Consider the following 17706-nt stretch of genomic DNA (forward strand, 5'->3'; position numbering starts at 1 on the left):
ACTTTTTTACTCGCCCACTCATTCTCTTTATAAAGAGCACACTCCTTAATTACAAAGAATTTATTTGCAAATGATAACTTGCTCGATTGTTACAACACTGTCTTTGGTCATGTTCCAGTAATTGTTATAGATAGTTTCAGCTAATAGATAGACCTGGTTTAATCCGTCTTGGTTTATTTGTCTGTCTGGGCATCCGGCATATTTAACTGGCAATCAGTTTTATACAGTACAGATACTCTCAATGGGCCCAACATTTTTTTTCTCAAACTAAATTGAACAGAGGTCGTTGTTGCTTTTTTCAAACTAATTAAAGTAAACCTGACCTTGCTGTATTTAAAAATATTTAGAGATTAAAGATTATCCGATGAACAACCCACATTAAAAAAAATGTTATTAGGGGAAGCATCATGTTCATCACTCTGCTTTTGATGAGAATGCAGGCAAGACCTAGCCATCGTTTTTAGGGAGTCTAATTTGATGCAAGGTGGAGGTAGAGCCAACAGAAATTTTCTCAAGAGATAGGCACAACTACCCAGATTCTGAGAATTGCATTCCCTTTCTCTGAAATAGGGGTGATAAACGTGAAGGTCACTGCCTCTGTCCCATCTGTGGTAGCACCTCCTTGATCAGGAGAGCAGCTGGATAGTTTTACTCCCATGATTTTTGACTTCTGACAAAAAGAGGTTTCCTGCTGCAAAAACTGAGTTTGAGGTTGTTTTTGTGTGCATGCTTTTTTTTTCGATATTTTTCTTCTTTCTTGGTTTTGTATATGGCATTCTTTTAAGGGTGCAGTTTCTGCAATTATGGCCACTTGCTTAGGGCAGCCAGTCCTGTGTGACTGGCTTGAAAAGTTCCCCTTCTGAGGCGGGCACACCACACCTCTGTGTGGGCTAAAAAGGGAGGAGTCAGTATTAAGAAGTGTGGAGGAATGAAGCCAAGCTGAGAGGGTACCACCTGAACTATCTCAGGTCAGGCTTGGGGTGGCAGAGATCAGGACTACTTTGCTCCTCTGAAGGATGGCCACTCTTTTCCCCAAGCCCCAAGGCCCTGCTAAATTAGCCAGACTCACTTTCAGAGCTGCAAATAGCGACACACCTGCTTTATATTCAAAAGGTATTTCTTTCCCCACTGATCACAGATTCCTTTTGGAAAACATTACAAGGGGAGGGATTACCCTTTATCTGAAAAGATTTACCCGAAGTTGTGCCAAAGAGGGAAAGAATAGTCATGACTGGTAGGGAGGTAGTCCTTTTTTTTTAATAAAAGGTATTTGTTAAGCGCTTACTATTTGCCAAGCACTGTACCAAGCACTGGGGTAGATACAGGCTAACCAGGTTGGACCCAGTCTTTGTCTCACATAGGGCTCAAAGTCATAATCCTTCGATATTTTTTTTTTTACAAATGAGGTAGCTGAGGCACAGAGAAGTTGAGTGACTTGCATGAAGTCACACAGCAGAAAAGTGGTGGAGCTGGGTTGAGAATCCAGGTCCATCTGATTCCCAGGCCTGTGCTCTGTCACTGCTGCTTCTGAATACAAACCTTAATCCAGTCTCATCTTGGTGTCTAGAATACTTTGGACCTTAAAAAAATTACTAAGCCCCCTGAAAAACTGTGCATAACACCACAGTTTCACAGAGGCCATTGGGAGGATTTAGTAATTGAAATGTGAATATATTTTGAAGGTGGTCAGTACTCACTGTCACTTTTTTATTTTAATCATTATAGATTTTGGGATGTGCTTGCTTTTATTTTCTAACAATAAAATAAATGAAAGTGGGGTCTCTAGGGAGTCTCTCTGAAGCTGATTGTTAAATACTATGGTCTGGAAGTTCTTTAGAAGCTCTAATTATGCAATCCACGCTCACAGAATATCCGCGACCTTTACAACCTTTACTCTTCCAACAAAGAGTCATGGAACAGGATCTCCTAGAAAGACACATCCATTAATTTCATGGTACAGAAAAATAGATTTTTCCCTAGTGGAAGGCCTTAAGGGTCTATTGTTTGTCTACTTTAATGGTTTGAAGCAGTTGAGGTTGTTTTGACCAGATGACCCTCATGGCAATTTATGACTTTTGAATCAGCTTGGTTATCTGTCGTAGGCCTCCTCCTAGCTGATTTCCCATTGAAGCCTGTGGGATTAGGGCTGGAATGGGGGTTAGTTGATGGAGTCTTAATTAGTAGAATTTTCTGCAGATTTAAAAAGTTTTTCATAATTCAGACCAAGTACCTTGCTATTCTGGAGAGCCGCTCTTGGTAGATTTCCAAAGAAACGGTCAGATTTCCCTTTAGGAAGAGAAGATGTCTCAAAAACAGATTCCACATCGATACTTCACCCTAGTGCTCCTTTCTCCTAGAGATGACTGCACTAGTTTTTGCTCATTAGAAGTTGACACTAATCAGTGTTATAAATTATGCCCTGAGCAGGCTGTATTGCCCGAGGTAAGCGAAGTAAAATTGGGGGTATTCACGATCTGGGTGCAGCCAGGAACCTCTAATAGAGAGACCTTTTCAAGCAGTGCCCCTCTCAGAGGTTCATCCTACTGGCACATCTGCTGGACCCTACTTCTCACTCAGAAATCTGACGGGCTTCATCCTTGTTCTATGTTTTCTGTCTCTGGCAGCTGAGGCAATGCTGTCACATCACAAACAACTTCTTTCCTTAATATACACATCTGGCGTTGGCAGTTGGACCAACTTCATAAGAGCACATGATCATCACTCATTACAAGATTAAAAAGTACCCCATGGCATCATTGATGTTTTCCAACTTTGATCTTTTGCAGTTGTGATTCATCTCAGTTATAAAACTTCCCTTTAAAGGAACACAGCCGATGACTTATTAGAACCTTCATCTTAAGTAGTGTAAACATGAAAACGGTGCACATCTTTACAGAATGTCACTTACTTTCTTTGCCAGCTTATCATTTTAAGACATGACATCATGCTTAAGATCTCAAATTTGTAAGTCTTGTTTTTAGGCAAGGCACTTTGACCTTACGTTGGCAAGTTAACTCAAGAGAACACATGCCGTATGTTTTCCAGCAGTAGCAATCAACAGCAGCCGGAATGACGGAACAGAGTGCTTTCTCTTTTGAATGTTTCCATTAGATCCTCCGGGCCATCAGCACTCTGGAGGCTACCTCTCTGACGGTTCTAAAGGTTTCCTGTGGGAGATGTGAGTGGTATAGTGGAGTTGAAGACTAAACCAGTGATTTCAAATTGGGAGCCTGGTATGGCCAAAGAGGGTGGGGCGGTCTTCGGGCATGTGCAAGGGAAAAATAAACCACCCTTTTCCTAAAAATCCCAAATCGGTTTGCTGCTCAAGGTCCAAGATTTGAACGTAATTCAGCCTGCCCCTAAAACTGGATCTATGTGGGTAGATTTTAAGATAAACCAAGATAACTGACACAAAAGTGCTTTGGAATTAAAAAAAATACAATAATCAATTTCAAGGTATTATAATTATGATTTTTTTTAACCAGTTTTTCCTCAAAAAATATTTAGATACCTGAGGTCAGAGTATATTTTGGGGGGAGTTTTTCAGGAAATTTATTGTAGGGAACCTAGTCTAAGTGTGAGTTATGCAGGGGATAACCATTCCTGAATTTTTTAGAGGGGGAGAATCCCAAAGAGGTAAGTGCAGATGCCAATGTAGGATTAAGCTCTTGGCCTCCTCTTGAATTTGAAATTGGGGCTGCAGACAGATGGCTCCATCTTGATTTGAATATCTGTGTGTTAGAGCAATGAATGCTGAGAGGACATCCTTTTTGGTTTTTTTTTTGGTGTTTTTTTTGGCACTTAAACGTAAGAATTTTTTCTATTACATAACAAACAAATTAGGGAATGAATTTGATACACCCAATATTAAATTCTCATTTGTGGAATTTTGAATCTCTAAAAGGAAAACTTTCTAAAATAAAAACTGTGGCTAGGTTGAGGGGCCCAGCCTCAGTCCTTCCTCTCCCTGGTTTCCAAGGTGGAGGCCTCCTATCAATCGATCTCATTTATTGAGCGCTTACTTTGTGCAGCACACTATATTATGTGATTGGGCGAGTACACTATAACAGGGCTGGTAGACACTTTCCCTGCCCACAAGGCGCTCACAGTCTAGAGGGAGAGACAGAAAGAGCCACGTTTGGATACTTTGTAGTTCTCCATTAAGCAGCAAAAGGTGGATCTCTAGGCTGTAACTCATTTTGGGCAAGGAACCTGTCTGCTAATTCTGTGTTATTGTACTCTCCCAAGTGCTTAGTTCTGTGCTCTACACATAGTAAGTGCTCAATAAATACCATTGATTGATTGATTGATCATAGCTTCTGCTGAGTAAGGTACTAGGGAAAGATAAAGACAGGACCATCACTCGATAACTACCACTGATTGATTAATTGATTGCAGCTCTGCTGTATCCCTGGTGTCTCTTGGGCTTTGAAGCATCAGGCTTGATTTGTTGAATCTCTGGGCCTGTGTGACTCTGGCAGTTGTCCCTGTGCTCTGCTGATTTTGAGGATTGGGGATTGCTTTCCTCCTGCACCCTGGATGGCTTAGGGAAGGAGAGACCAGAGGAAGAGGAAAAAAGGTAAGAAAGAGAGGAATAGGAAGGACTAGTTAAATGAATCGTGGGGCAAAACTACTTCCCTAAAAAAGCATCTTCTACTGTATAGTAGAGGATAATTGGAACGTAGGGATTAATATATGGAACGTCACCCTCCAGACATCGTTTCAGGAAGTTTCCATTCTAAATATTGAGTGGATGACTGGATTAATTTCAAATTGTTTGTCTTCATTTGCCATTTCTGTGGCATCTCTCAGAGTAATAATAATTGTGGTATATGTTAAGTGCTTACTATGTGCCAGGCACTGTACTAAGCGCTGGAGTACATACAAACAAATCATGTTGGACACAGTCCCTGTCCCTAAAGGGGCTCACAGTCTCGAGCCCCATTTTACAGTGAAGTAACTGAGGCCCACCCAGAGGAGTGAAGTCACTTGCCCAAGGTCACACAGCAGTCACGTGGCAGAGCCAGAATTAGAATCCATGACCTTTTGACGCCCAGGCCCGTGTTCTCTCCACTAAGCCGTAGTAGGAGAAAAGACATTCTCCAGGTCTGGGAAAAGTGGGGCCAATGATAGCTGATAAACATCATCATCAGTCCTTGTTACATGTGAAGAAATTAAAGTACGAAGAGGGTAAGTGACTTGCCTGAAGTCACATTCCAAGTCAGTAGTTGCTGGGCTGGCTTTATGAATCCGGGCAGATGGGTTTTTGGGAGTTCCCTTGACTATCCTGGGGAGTTTGCTTTACTGTCTAGGAGGAAAGACAACTTCCTTCACACATCTTTTGCATGTCCCTGGGGCTTTGCTACCCACAGCTAGGTGGGAGAAAGATGTCTTTGAAGAGCTTTCACCTCCCTGATCTTTATTCCTGCTTTCATTTCCTGGCTTACACTGTCGCATTACTTCTGCTTTACTCCTTTTCTTACTTTCAGAAAGGGCTGGAGTTCAGGGGAAAGGGCGACTGACATGGTGGGTAAGTATTTTTTTACTTTTATTTTCAGGGCTACTTTAGCCCACTGGGGCACGAAACTTGGGGGAAAAAGTGCTTTTTCAGGTCTTTCCTGCACATGCCCAACTAACTGAGCTTTTGCTTATTTAGTTTCCTAGGATGCTTTTCTTGTCTACACATCCCAGGGGTATTTTCAGGCAAAGAAATTCTGGCCAGGTTGAACATCTGGAGACTGCGTGATGATGATGATGGTGGTGGTGTTTAAGTGCTCACTATATGCTAGGTACTGTTCTAAGCACTGAGGTAGATGCAAGCTAATGTCCGTGTCCCACATGGGACTCACAGCATTAATCTCCATTTTAGAGATGAGGTAACTGAGGCATGGAAAAGTGAAGTCACTTCTCTGATGGGCAGGGTGGGATTGGGTGGGTTTGTTGAGGTGGGAAGGGGACTCACATTTTCCATCAACCTCCCACTTCCTTCAGTGATAGCCAGTCCAGTCAGATGAGCAAGAGGAATATTGATTAAGAGAACTTTAGGGTTAAGTTATTTCCCCCCCAGCCACCAGTTTATCAATCATCCCTCCTCTTCCTCCTTTTTCTTTTTCTCTTCCTCTTCTTTCCTCTTTTCTTCCTCCTCCTGTTACTCCTTCCATTCCTCCTTCCCCTGCTTCCTCTCCTTGCCTGGCTCATTCATTCATTCAGTGCTTGGTAAAGTACAATGCAACAATAAACAGACACATTCCCTGCCCACAGTGAGTTTACAGTCTAGAGGGGGGAGACATTCATTCAATCATATTTATTGAGCACCTGCTGTGTGCTGACCACTGTACTAAGTGCTTGGAAAGTACAATTCAGCAACAGATAGAGACAATCCCTACCCAACAACGGGCTCACAGTCTAGAAGGGGGAGACAGACAACAAAACCAAAAGGTAGACAGGCGTCAATACCATCAAATAGAAAAATAGAATTATAGATATACACATCAATAAAATAGAGAAATAAATATGTACAAATATACACAAGTGCTGCGGGGAGGGGAAGGGGGTAGAGTAGAGGAAGGGAGTAGGGGCGATGGGGAGGAGGAGCAGAGGAAAAGAGGGGGGCTCAGTCTGGGAAGGCCTCCTGGAGAAAGTGAACTCTCAGTAGGGCTTTGAAAAGGGGAAGAGAGCTAGCTTGGCGGATGTGAGAAGGGAGGAAGCCTGGAATGCCAGAGGTAGGACATGTGCCAGGGGTCGACGGTGGGACAGGTGAGAACGAGGCACAGTGAGGAGGTTAGTGGCGGCAGAGGAGCGGAGGGAGGGTGCTGGCTGGGCTGTAGAAGGAGAGAAAGGAGGTGAGGTAGGAGGGGGTGAGGTGATGGAGAGCTTTGATGACAATCGTGAGGAGTTTTTGCTTCATGCAAAGGTTGATAGGCAACCACTGGAGATTTTTGAGAAGGGGAGTGACATGCCCAGAGCACTTCTGTAGAAAGATAATCCGGGCAGCAGAGAGAAGTGTAGACTGAAGCGGGGAGAGACAGGAGGATGAGAGATCAGAAAGGAGGCTGATGCAATCATCCAGTCAGACAGACCTCAATACAAATAAATAAATGAATGACAGATATGTACATAAGTGCTGTGGGGGTGGGAGGGGGGAAGAACAAAGGGAGCAAGTCAGGGCAACACAGAAGGGAGTGGAAGAAGAGGAAGGGGGTGCTAGTCTGGGAAGCCTTCTTGGAGGAGATGCACCTTCAGGGAGGTTCCCCCCATCCCTCCTCTTCCATAACGTTCAGTGCCTTCTATAATCCAGGGAATGAGGGAGCAGAATATGCTATTGTAGAATGTTATTTCTAGGGTAGCAAAGGCTGGCTTCGTGACTCCAATTTGATCCTCCCCAAAGGAAGCTGGCAGAGTGGCTATTAGCACGCTGGGAAAGGCAGGAATCAGCAGAAATATGTTGGGTGGAGGGAGTGGGAAGAAGCTAATAAAATAAACGAGTGGCACATTCTGCGTAGGGCCTGTGTCCAGGGCCTTGCTGTCAGTGGAGACAATTTAGCAATCCAGTGGCAAGTTTTGGCTGACACCTCTGTTGGCAGGCCAATTTTAGCTCTGTGTAGATAGCGTCATCAGAAAGTGACTTTGTTTCCCTGACTTGCAGAATATTCCTCAGCCACCAATGCTTGTGCGGCGCACAAGTGATGAAAAGTTTGAACAAATATTGCACTTCGACTGCACTCTACAGTCAGCAAAGACAAGCCAGGGTCTGGTCAGGATGAATATTTTAACCATTTGAACGGCCAGTTTGTAAAGCGCAATACCAGGATCAAAATTTTTGTGATCCTTAGCGTTAGCGCAGAGAAACATTTTAGGAAGATTTTTAAATTTCTTCTTCTAACGAGGAGGATGGAAAGGCGGACAAGGAGGCAGTAGTGATGGTAGAGGTTATGTCTGGTGTTGGCGGAATGTGTTCTTAAGTAGAACAGCTTTAAATTTCTTTCAGTATTTTTTTTTGTTGTTGACTGACTGTCAGGAACTGGGAAGATGGCCAAGGAGGAAATGACACATCGAGAGGCATTTCATGTTGTGCAACATTCTGTGGAACTGATGCAAGGATATATAGCCTGTTTACGCATTCCTTCACTAGAAGACTGCATGGCAGCAATTTTATTCAGCAGCACATGGCATGCTACAGCAGGGAGATAGAGCCCTAACATTTTTTTCAGAGCAAATTATCACAGCGGTTAAAACATGCTGTGTCCCCGCTTTGGCGTATTCCCTGATTTGCCTTTAGAATTCACTAAGGCACCCCCCTTCTGCCCCTGGTATTTATTGATCTGAATATGTTTTTCCACTGTGGTAAGCTCATGTTAAAAAGGAGATGTAGTTTTCAGAACAAGAGCACATTTTCCACATGCATATGTTCCAGTTGATATATTTGCTTTGTACTAAATATAGTAGGGCAGTTTTTCAACGATATGTGTTCTGAAAAGCATATGCATATTTGATCTGGATATGGTAACGGTTTAGTTTGAGCTGGAAAGTTTTCATTCTTAAAGCAGTACTGAGTACTTTAGCCAGCAATGTACTGTTTTTTTTTTCGAGAGAGGAAACAACTTTTCCTTTCCAGAGGAGATGATCCCCTTCAAGATCATGGGATCTACTGAAGGCTGCTACTGCTGGTGGAGCTTTAGGGATTTTGTTCCTAGTGGCCTAGTGAGAAGCAGTGATGCCTAGTGGTCAGACCACCCGCGTTCTCATCCCGGCTCTGCCACCTTGGGCAAGTCATTTAACATCTCTGGGCCAGTTTCCTCATCTGCGAAATGGGGATTCAGTGCCTGTTCTCCCTCCTATTTAGACTGTGGGCCCCTTAAGGGATCTGATTATCTCGTGCCTATCCCAGTGCTTAGTACAGAGGTGGCACAAAGTAAGCACTTAAAAACTATAATAATAATTATTATTATTCTATTCCAGCTTATAAAGACTAATGTGGTGCCCAGTTAGTGTCTCTTGGAACTGGCCAGTGCTTTTGAATATCCCAATCCTATTTGTCACCAACCCAGTGAATTTCCAAGATGAATTCATCATATAAGCTAGAGCGCATTTATTTTAGATCACGCTATATCTAGGCTGTTTTACCTTCTTTATTTACTTCACATGAAACCTCATTAAATTTTATTCTGTTGTGGAAGGGCCAGGGCAGGGGAGGGGGATAGAAGAAAAATATTCTCGTATTCTCCAATTATCGATTAGCATTTCTAAGTTAATTTCAGAAACTAGGAGAGGAAACTCAAAACAGTTTAAATATTTGGATTCAAAGCCTCGTACCCATGTCACAATTAGGATTTCTCTATTAACTTGATTTTGGAGGGCTATAATGGGGAGAGAGGTTTACCTGTTTTTACCGAGATACATTTTTAGTTCCTCATTCATTCAGTCAGTCTATTTATTGAGTGCTTACTGTGTGCAGAGCACTGTACTAAGTGCTTGGGAAGTACAAATCGGCAATATATAGAGATAGTCCCTACCCAACAATGGGCTCACAGTCTAGAAAGGGAGTCCTCCTCCTGTTCATGTTGTGTGACCAACAACTTATTTGACCATTCTACAGAACTCTGTTTATACTGCTTAATACTGACTGGAGCTTTGGGTCTCTCAGAGCAGAACCACTAGTTAAACTGTGGGAGGCTTGGTCCAACTGGTTCTTCACCCAAACCATCAGCTCGTTCGATCTGCTTATGGCTTCTAGCTGGAGGTAAAAGATTTCAGAGATTCCTGGAGTGAGAAGGGTGAGAAGCAGCATGGCCTAGTGGAAAGATCATGGTCCTGGGAGTCAGAAGGTAATGGGTTCTAACCCTGACTCCGCCACTTGGCTGCTGTGTGATCTTGGGCAAGTCACTTGACTTCTCTGGACCTCAGTTACCTCATCTGTGAAATGGGGATTGAGACTGATAACCACATGGAACAGGGACAGGTCCAACTCAATTTGCTTGTATCCACCTTAGTGCTTAGTACTGTGACTGGCACTGCAGTTGTATATATTTGTACATATTTTGTTTGTACATATTTATTACTCTTTTATTAATGATGTGTATATAGCTATAATTCTATATATTTTGATGGTATTGACGCCTGTCTGCTTGTTTTGTTCTGTTGTCTGGCTCCCCCTTCTAGACTGTGAGCCTGTTGTTGGGTAGGGACCGTTTCTATATGTTAATGATTTGTACTTCCCAAGCGCTTAGTACAGTGCTGTGCACACAGTAAGTGCTCATTAAATACGATTGAATGAAGGAATGAATGGCAAATAGTAAGCACTTAACAAATACCATCATTATTATTATCAAGTACAACTCCATGCCTCAGTGAGGGGGAATAATTAAGTCACTCAGGGCAGATAGCTGCCTATTCCCCCCGCACCCAAGCTCCCCAGGAATAAGGGCTCTTGGTGACGTGATCCGGGGTTTAATTATTCTGATAGTAAAAATCTAGTGCTTTCCAGGATTCAAAGTAATTGTTCTTCACATGGAGAGGCTTAAGAACTGGAGTGAGGTTCTGGTGGCCCTTGCACAGGAGAAGCTCCTGGTGGGCTTTACAGAACAAATATCACTCCTTTCCTTCTTACCAGAAAGCTTCTAGCCCTTTTATCATTAGGAACCTCAGTTTCCCTTCATCTATAAAATAGGAACAATAATACCTGCCTTCCCTATCTCAGAGGAACATTGAGAGGATGAAAAAAATTCATATTTGTTAAGCACGTACTATGTGCCAGGTACTGTTCTAAGTGATGGCGTAGATACAAGGTAATCAGATTGGACACAGTTTAGGTCCCACATGGGGCTCATAATCTTAATACCCATTTTACAGATGAGATAACTGAAGCACAGAAGTGAAGTGACTTGCCCAAGGTCACCCAGCAGACAAGTGATGGAGCTGGGAGTAGAACCCATGTCCTCCTGACTCGTAGAACCTTGCTCTATCCACAAGAACATGCTGCTTCTCAAGCGAGATGTGAGGCTCAAGTGAGACTGTGAGAAAAATAATGAAAAATCCCTTTGAAAAAATAAAACTGCTCCACAAAATCAAAGTATTGTTACTGTTGGTAATGGGTGAAATGTATATGTTCAGTAATTAGGGAAGCAGCATGGCGTAGTGGATAGAGCATGGGCCTGAGAGTTGGAAGGTCATGGGTTCTACTCCGACCCTTGTCTGCTGTGTGGCCTTGGGCAAGTCACTTCACTTCTCTGTGCCTCAGTCACCTCATCTGTAAAATGGAGATTAAGACTAAGAGTCCTATGCGGGACCTGGACTGTGTCCAATCTGATTACACTTGTATCTACCCCAGCGCTTAGAACAGTGTCTGGCACATAGTAAGTGCTGAACAAATACCACAAATATTATTATTATTATTATTATTACTACTACTACTAATAATAATCCACCATCAAATGCAGGCGAGTTTCCTAAAGTATTTTGTGAATGATTTGAAGAACCTCAGCTCCGAAGATGCTGCTGCCTTGGACCCAGATGGGACAGGAGTAGATGGAAAGAGGTAGTTCAGAATTAAAGAACAGGAGAGGATATTCTCTGGGTAACAGGCAGGGCAGTTGTCTTGGGGTGGAGCAGTAAAAGAGAGTCAGAGCCTGTGGAGCAAGCCTGGGGAGGTGCCTGGGAAATTTGGACAGGTGCCATTTTGGCAGGGAAAGTTGGGAAATCACTGCCGGAAAAGTTCGGTCTCCAGGGCCAAGCAACTGGCCATGCTTCTTAATTCACACAGAGCAATTCATGACATTTGGCTCTCGACTCCAGAGATAGCCCTAGGTCAGCACAGTGAGTCTAAATGACTTCCTCAAGTTATATGGGGAATTAAAGCCAATTTAAAGTCCAGGAAGACTGATCGCCAAGCAATATGAGTTCGTATTCAGGCATAAGGGTAGTTTAGGCCTACAGGAGGTGGTACGTTGCCGTTCGGAGACATGAAGGGCTCTGGGTTCTTATTTCGGGTTCAGCTGCTGGTTTAGTGTGAGATGTTGAGCAAGACATCTAATCTCTCTGCCTCAGTTTCCTCATCCATAAAATGGGATCAGTAATGCTGTCTACTTCACAGGCTTCTGTAAGGAATAACTCATAAGGAATGGCCGTAAAGAACTTGGCAAGCATGAAGAACTGTGTAAATGCTAAACAGTAATTATATAGCGCCTTTCTGCCAAGGAGCTCAAAGCACTTAGACATTACCTCATGAATCCCCGTAACATCCCTGGGAGGGAGGCATTCTGTGTTTTACAGGTGGGGAAACTGAGGCACAGACAGGTAAAAAAGTCACTTGCCCAAGGTCACAGCGCTTGCCAGCAGATCCACAGAGAAATGGGCAAAGAGCCCAAGCGTCTGGATGCCCCATCCTGAGTTCTCTATTCCCTTAGATCCTTGCGCCTTTCCATGTTTTATTTCCTTACTAAAGCCCCCTGGGTCTTCAGATGCTGGGCCATATTTTTGGAGGATGACATGAGAGGCTCTTTGAAGCAGGGCAAGCCTACTGATACAAGAGCTTATTAAAATCCTCCAGCGCTTAGAACAGTGCTTTGCCCATAGTAAGCGCTTAATAAATGCCATCATTATTTTTAATATTATTATTTCCAAGGCACTAGTCTTGTCTGGATATCTTGCAGCACTCAAACTAAGAAATTATATCTTAGGATGACTATAACCAACCAGGTCATGGTAGTGACCAAGCAAACTCTACAGAACTCTCAAAGGGATTTATGGCCTGGGAAAGGCATTTCGTTCATTCAGTTGTATTTATTGAGTGCTTACTGTGTGTAGAGCACTATACTAAGCGTATTTGTACTTTGGGAAGTACAAATCGGTAACATATAGAGACGGTCCCTACCCAACAATGGGCTCACAGTCTAGAAGGGGGAGATAGACAACAAAACAAAACAAGTAGACAGGTGTCAATACCATCAGAATAAATAGAATTATAGCTATATACACATCATTAATAGAGTAATAAATATGTACAAATATACACAAGTGCTGTGGGGAGGGGAAAGGGGTAAGCTGGAGGGAGGGAGGGGGGCTATGAGGAGAAGAGGAAAAAAGGGGGGCTCAGTCTGGGAAGGCCTCCTGGAGGAGGTGAGCTGTCAGTAGGGCTTTGAAGGGAGGAAGAGAGCTAGTTTGGCAGATGTGTGGAGGGAGGGCATTCCAGGCCAGAGGTAGGATGGCGGAACAGGCAAGAACGAGGTACTGTGTGGAGGTTAGTGGCAGAGGAGCGGAGTGTGCGGGCTGGACTGTAGAAGGAGAGACGGGAGGTGAGGTAGGAGGGGACGAGGTGATGGAGAGCTTTGAAGCCAAGAGTGAGGGGTTTTTGCTTGATTCGAAGGTTGATAGGCAACCACTGGAGATTTTTGAGGAGGGGAGTGACATGCACAGAGTGTCTCTGTACAAGGATAATCCAGGCATCAGAGTGAAGTATAGACTGAAGTGGGGAGAGACGGGAGGATGGGAGATCAGAAAGGAGGCTGATGCAGTAATCCAGTCGGGATAGGACGAGAGATTGAACCAGTAAGGTAGCGGTTTGGATGGAGAGGAAAGGGCGGATCTTGGCGATGTTGTGGAGGTGAGACCGGCAGGCTTTGGTGATGTATTGGATGTGTGGGGTGAATGAGAGACCAGAGTCAAGGATGACACCAAGGTTTTTTTTTTTATGGCATTTATTAAGCACTTACTATGTGCAAATATGTTCTAAGCCCTGGGGAGGTTACAGGGTGATCAGGTTGTACCACGGGGGGGCTCACAGTCGTAATCCCCATTTTACAGATGAGGTAACTGAGGCCCAGAGAAGTTAAGTAACTTGCCCAAAGTCACACAGCTGACAAGTGGCAGAGCCGGGATTTGAACCCACGCCCTCTGACTCCAAAGCCCAGGCTCTTTCCACTGAGCCACGCTGCTTCTCTGCAACCAAGGTTGCAGGCTTATAAAATGGGAAGGATGGTATTGCCATCTACAGTGATGGGATAGTCAGGGAGAGGACAGGGTTGGGAGGGAAGATAAGGAGCTCAATCTTGGACATGTTAATTTCACAAGAATTAGAAGAAGAAAACAACAGAAAAAGGTGAGGAAATAAGATTTCTTTTCCAACAAAGTTGAAAGGAGAGGTTGATGATAGCAGAACAGTTAGGCTCATGAGAAGTGAGAATGTAAATGGGACCAGCCCTACTGATATTTGGAAAAAGTAACTTCACACCAAAATCGTAGCAAAAACTCCCTGAACTGCATCAAAGTCTGTCTGGGTAGACCCGTTTGAAAGGTGAAGAAAGCCTATGAGGTCAAAAAACTCAGGCTTTTTTAGACCAGTGAAATTCCACAACTTGATCTGGATTTCACAATTTGGAAAACATAGAAAACATGGAGACGATTCATAGGAAAGTAACAAAGGTAATTAAAGGGTGAGAAAACAGGATCTCTAAGGAAGGTTAAAGGAAGTAGGGTCACAACCTCAAGAGGAAAAGGTTGAAGGAGGGCTTAATAACAGACTTCAAATTTATGAAGAGTCAAGCAGAGAGTGGTGATCAGCTGTTCTGCATTTCTACGTAAGATCCACTGAGAGCAAGGGGAGGGAATGGGGTTTAATCTCTGTTGAAAGGATTTAGATTACCTGTGCAGAAAGGGTGTTGAACTCTATGATCGGCCACTGAGAAAAACTGGGGAAATCTCCTCTGAACTTCTGTCGAAATACTAAGAGGAACCTACTAGTCTGGTGTGGTTAAGGGTGGTTCTATTGAAGGCAGCGAGGGCTGGATTAGGTTAGTTCTCAAGGTTACATTCAAAAAGATAAGGCTCTTTCTTTTGCTATTAAAATGAAAAGCATAATTTAAGATTCTTATCTGAAACTGAACCCAGAGGAACTTAGACATAAATAGTGTGAGGCAAGCCCTTCACGCCAACTGCCATTAGTACTGTTTCTTTAAAATCTTAATTCAATTTTAAAAAATCGCTCAAATGGCAAATGGCCTTGTGTCAAGAAAATTCTATTTTTGGACCAGCTAGATGAATCACTGAAGCCTAGTATGGCCTAGTGGAAAGAGCAAGGGCCTAAGAGTCAGAGTACTTGGGTTCTAATCCCAGTTCCACCAAATGTCTGCTGTGTGACTTTGGGCAAGTCCCTTAACTTCTCTGTGTCTCATGAGGTGCAGATCTAAGAAAAGGAGAAAGCGGGGAAAACCAAAGACCTATTTCTCTTTCTTCCAAATATAACTCTGTCTCCCTGATTCATTAAGTACATCTAGGCATTTGTACATCTGTGACCTACCTTTCCAGTGATACCACCTACTAAGTTTTCATATCCGGCCCAGAATTAGGATGGAAAAGCCATATTTTTTTTTCTTTTTCTGTTCCCTTTGATTATATTTTCCCATTCTTACTTTCGGGATTTTCGATCCTTCTTGTGTATTTCATTTCTCCATGGATTTCTCTATTCACCTCTAGGGTATTTAGTCTGCTTTCAAAACTGCTCCTGGTGACCCAGTGAATTCTCTCTTATGCATTCTTTTGAAATTCCTTAGGAAAGACCAGGAGACTGAGATAGCCTCCCAAAGGCTGATGCTTTTACCTTTTTCTCTTCAGGCTTGAATGATGAAAATAGTTCCAGTGGCCATCCTCAACCAAAAAGAATCTCATGACCGTTTTGGTGGCAGTGGGTTTGAAAGATGTTTGTTTTGTTCCTGAATTACAGGGCAAAAAAAGTCCCCTAATTATATATGTGTGAAAACAGTGGAGGAGGGGAGCTGTTATCTTCTGCTGTTTGTTTGAAAAGTTATGAACCGTGGGCCCTTATCAGGTAGTGAGGTGAGAAATGGAGCTTGAATGTGAAGTTGAATTTGTTTTGTAGGTCTACAGGCAGTATATCTGTGACAATTTCCAACAAACCTGTCTCCCTACCTGCCTCCTATCTGCATCAAGAGCTCCCAATGGGATTTTCCTCTCATAACTACCCTTCTTAGAGGAATTCTTAAGGTGTGGATGTTGACTAAATCAATAGTGAAACAAGGACTTTAAGATACCTCCACATCAAATTTTCCTAAGATTTTTCACCCACTGACTCTTCCAATTCTGGAACTAAAGTGCCTATCTTTCTCATATTAACAATTTAGAGGCAGGGTCCCATAGAGATTTAGCAGATGGTGCAAAGTAGGGATTTTAGCATCCAGGGATTGTGAGGAAGAGTGGGTGGTAGTAGTAATAGAAGTAGAAGTAGTGGTAATAATAATAGTAGTAGGAGGAGTAGCAGTATTTATTAAGCATTTGCTGTGGAGTGGGAATTAAACAAGGACCCTGTCCCTCGAGGGGTTGACAATCTCTGAATATAGGTGGGAGGGAGGGTTTGAAGACTGGGGCACAGAGACATGATTAGAAGATGGGGATCGAAGATGAGGGTGGGTGAGATAGTGCCTTAATGCTGATTGTGGAATGCTCTGAGATTTGTCCACTGCACCTTTTAACACAGTGGGTGGACAATTCCAGGGACCATCAGATTCATTTCCGAATCTTTTTAGGCAAAGTGGATGACATGGCAAGCCAGCCAGGGCCCTTGAACGTGGATGGAGACTGGCAGGAACTGTAGCTATAAGACCGTGGCTCTGCTTATAGCTGGCTTCCTCTCCTGTTTGGGGTGGACCCCTTTTATGTCCAGAGTAGGGAAGCAGTACAGTTCTCTTGGCTCCTAGGTGAACTGACAGAGATGGTCAGATTAACCTGAATAAGGAAAACAAAGGGAAGAGTGGTCAACTTCCATTTTTCTTTTACTCTGTGGTCCTCGGGGCACAGGTGAGAAATGGCCAAAATGTGCCGTGACTCTGATCACAGTGGCTTTGGTATGCCATAGAGCTGGGCACATTTTAACTAGCCATGTCCGAAGTGGATAAATGAAGGAGGGTTTATACGGTAGACCAGAACAGTTGCAAAGCATCCATTATGGTCAACCATCCACATTCTTCAGAGCCTGTGACACACATTTTTACACCCTGGGCAATTAATTACAGTTTGAGAAAATCTCATGTGTGGTTGGGAGGTAAATCTTGCTTCTCTGTTAAAAAATGAGACACAAGGAACTAAAATTTCCCAGCTTTCTAAAAATGAGTTAATTAATTAACCTAACGAAGGGAAACAAACAGCCTCAAGAAGCATTATATGTGTGACACACACAGACCAGAGCATGGCAATCTGGTGGTGATGTTGCTTGTTGCTGTTTACAGCGACTGCTGTTTCTGTTGCAAGAGCCCAAGAGAATGGATCATTATTTGTTTAAAGGAATAAATTTTTAGATTTGAAAAGATAAATTGAGTTGCTGGCCAATTTGAAAATCTCCTTCTCCGTTTGTCCAAATTATAACAAGTACTTCTGGTGGGACTGTGAGAGAGAAGCGAGGCTTTGGAGCATCAAGATTCAGGCGAGTCAGTCAGTCATATTTACTGAGTGCTTACTGTGTGCAGAGCACTGTACTAAGCACTTGGGAGAGAACGCTATAAAAATAAAAAGACACATTCCCTGCCCACAATGATCTTACAGTCTAGAGGGGAGTATCTAGATTCCAACAAGACCTTTCCAGGTACATGTGGTGAGCACCTTGCTGTGGCTGAACTTTTGAGAAGCCAAAATAATGTTATACTAATCTTGACCCTTCTTGACAAGGCTGTTTTGAAGATCAGGGTTTGCAATATTTTAGGAAAA

At 43.2% G+C, this 17706-nt stretch overlaps 1 protein-coding gene across 2 annotated transcripts in view; it reads left to right on the forward strand.

Annotated features, from left to right (window-relative positions):
- Nucleotides 1–17706, forward strand: part of RUNX2 (RUNX family transcription factor 2) — a 136519-nt gene that overhangs the window by 24653 nt on the left and 94160 nt on the right. The gene's annotated exons all lie outside the window — the stretch shown is intronic.

The sequence above is a fragment of the Tachyglossus aculeatus genome, chromosome 9, assembly GCF_015852505.1.
Source record: "Tachyglossus aculeatus isolate mTacAcu1 chromosome 9, mTacAcu1.pri, whole genome shotgun sequence".
Classification (NCBI taxonomy): Eukaryota; Metazoa; Chordata; class Mammalia; order Monotremata; family Tachyglossidae; genus Tachyglossus; species Tachyglossus aculeatus.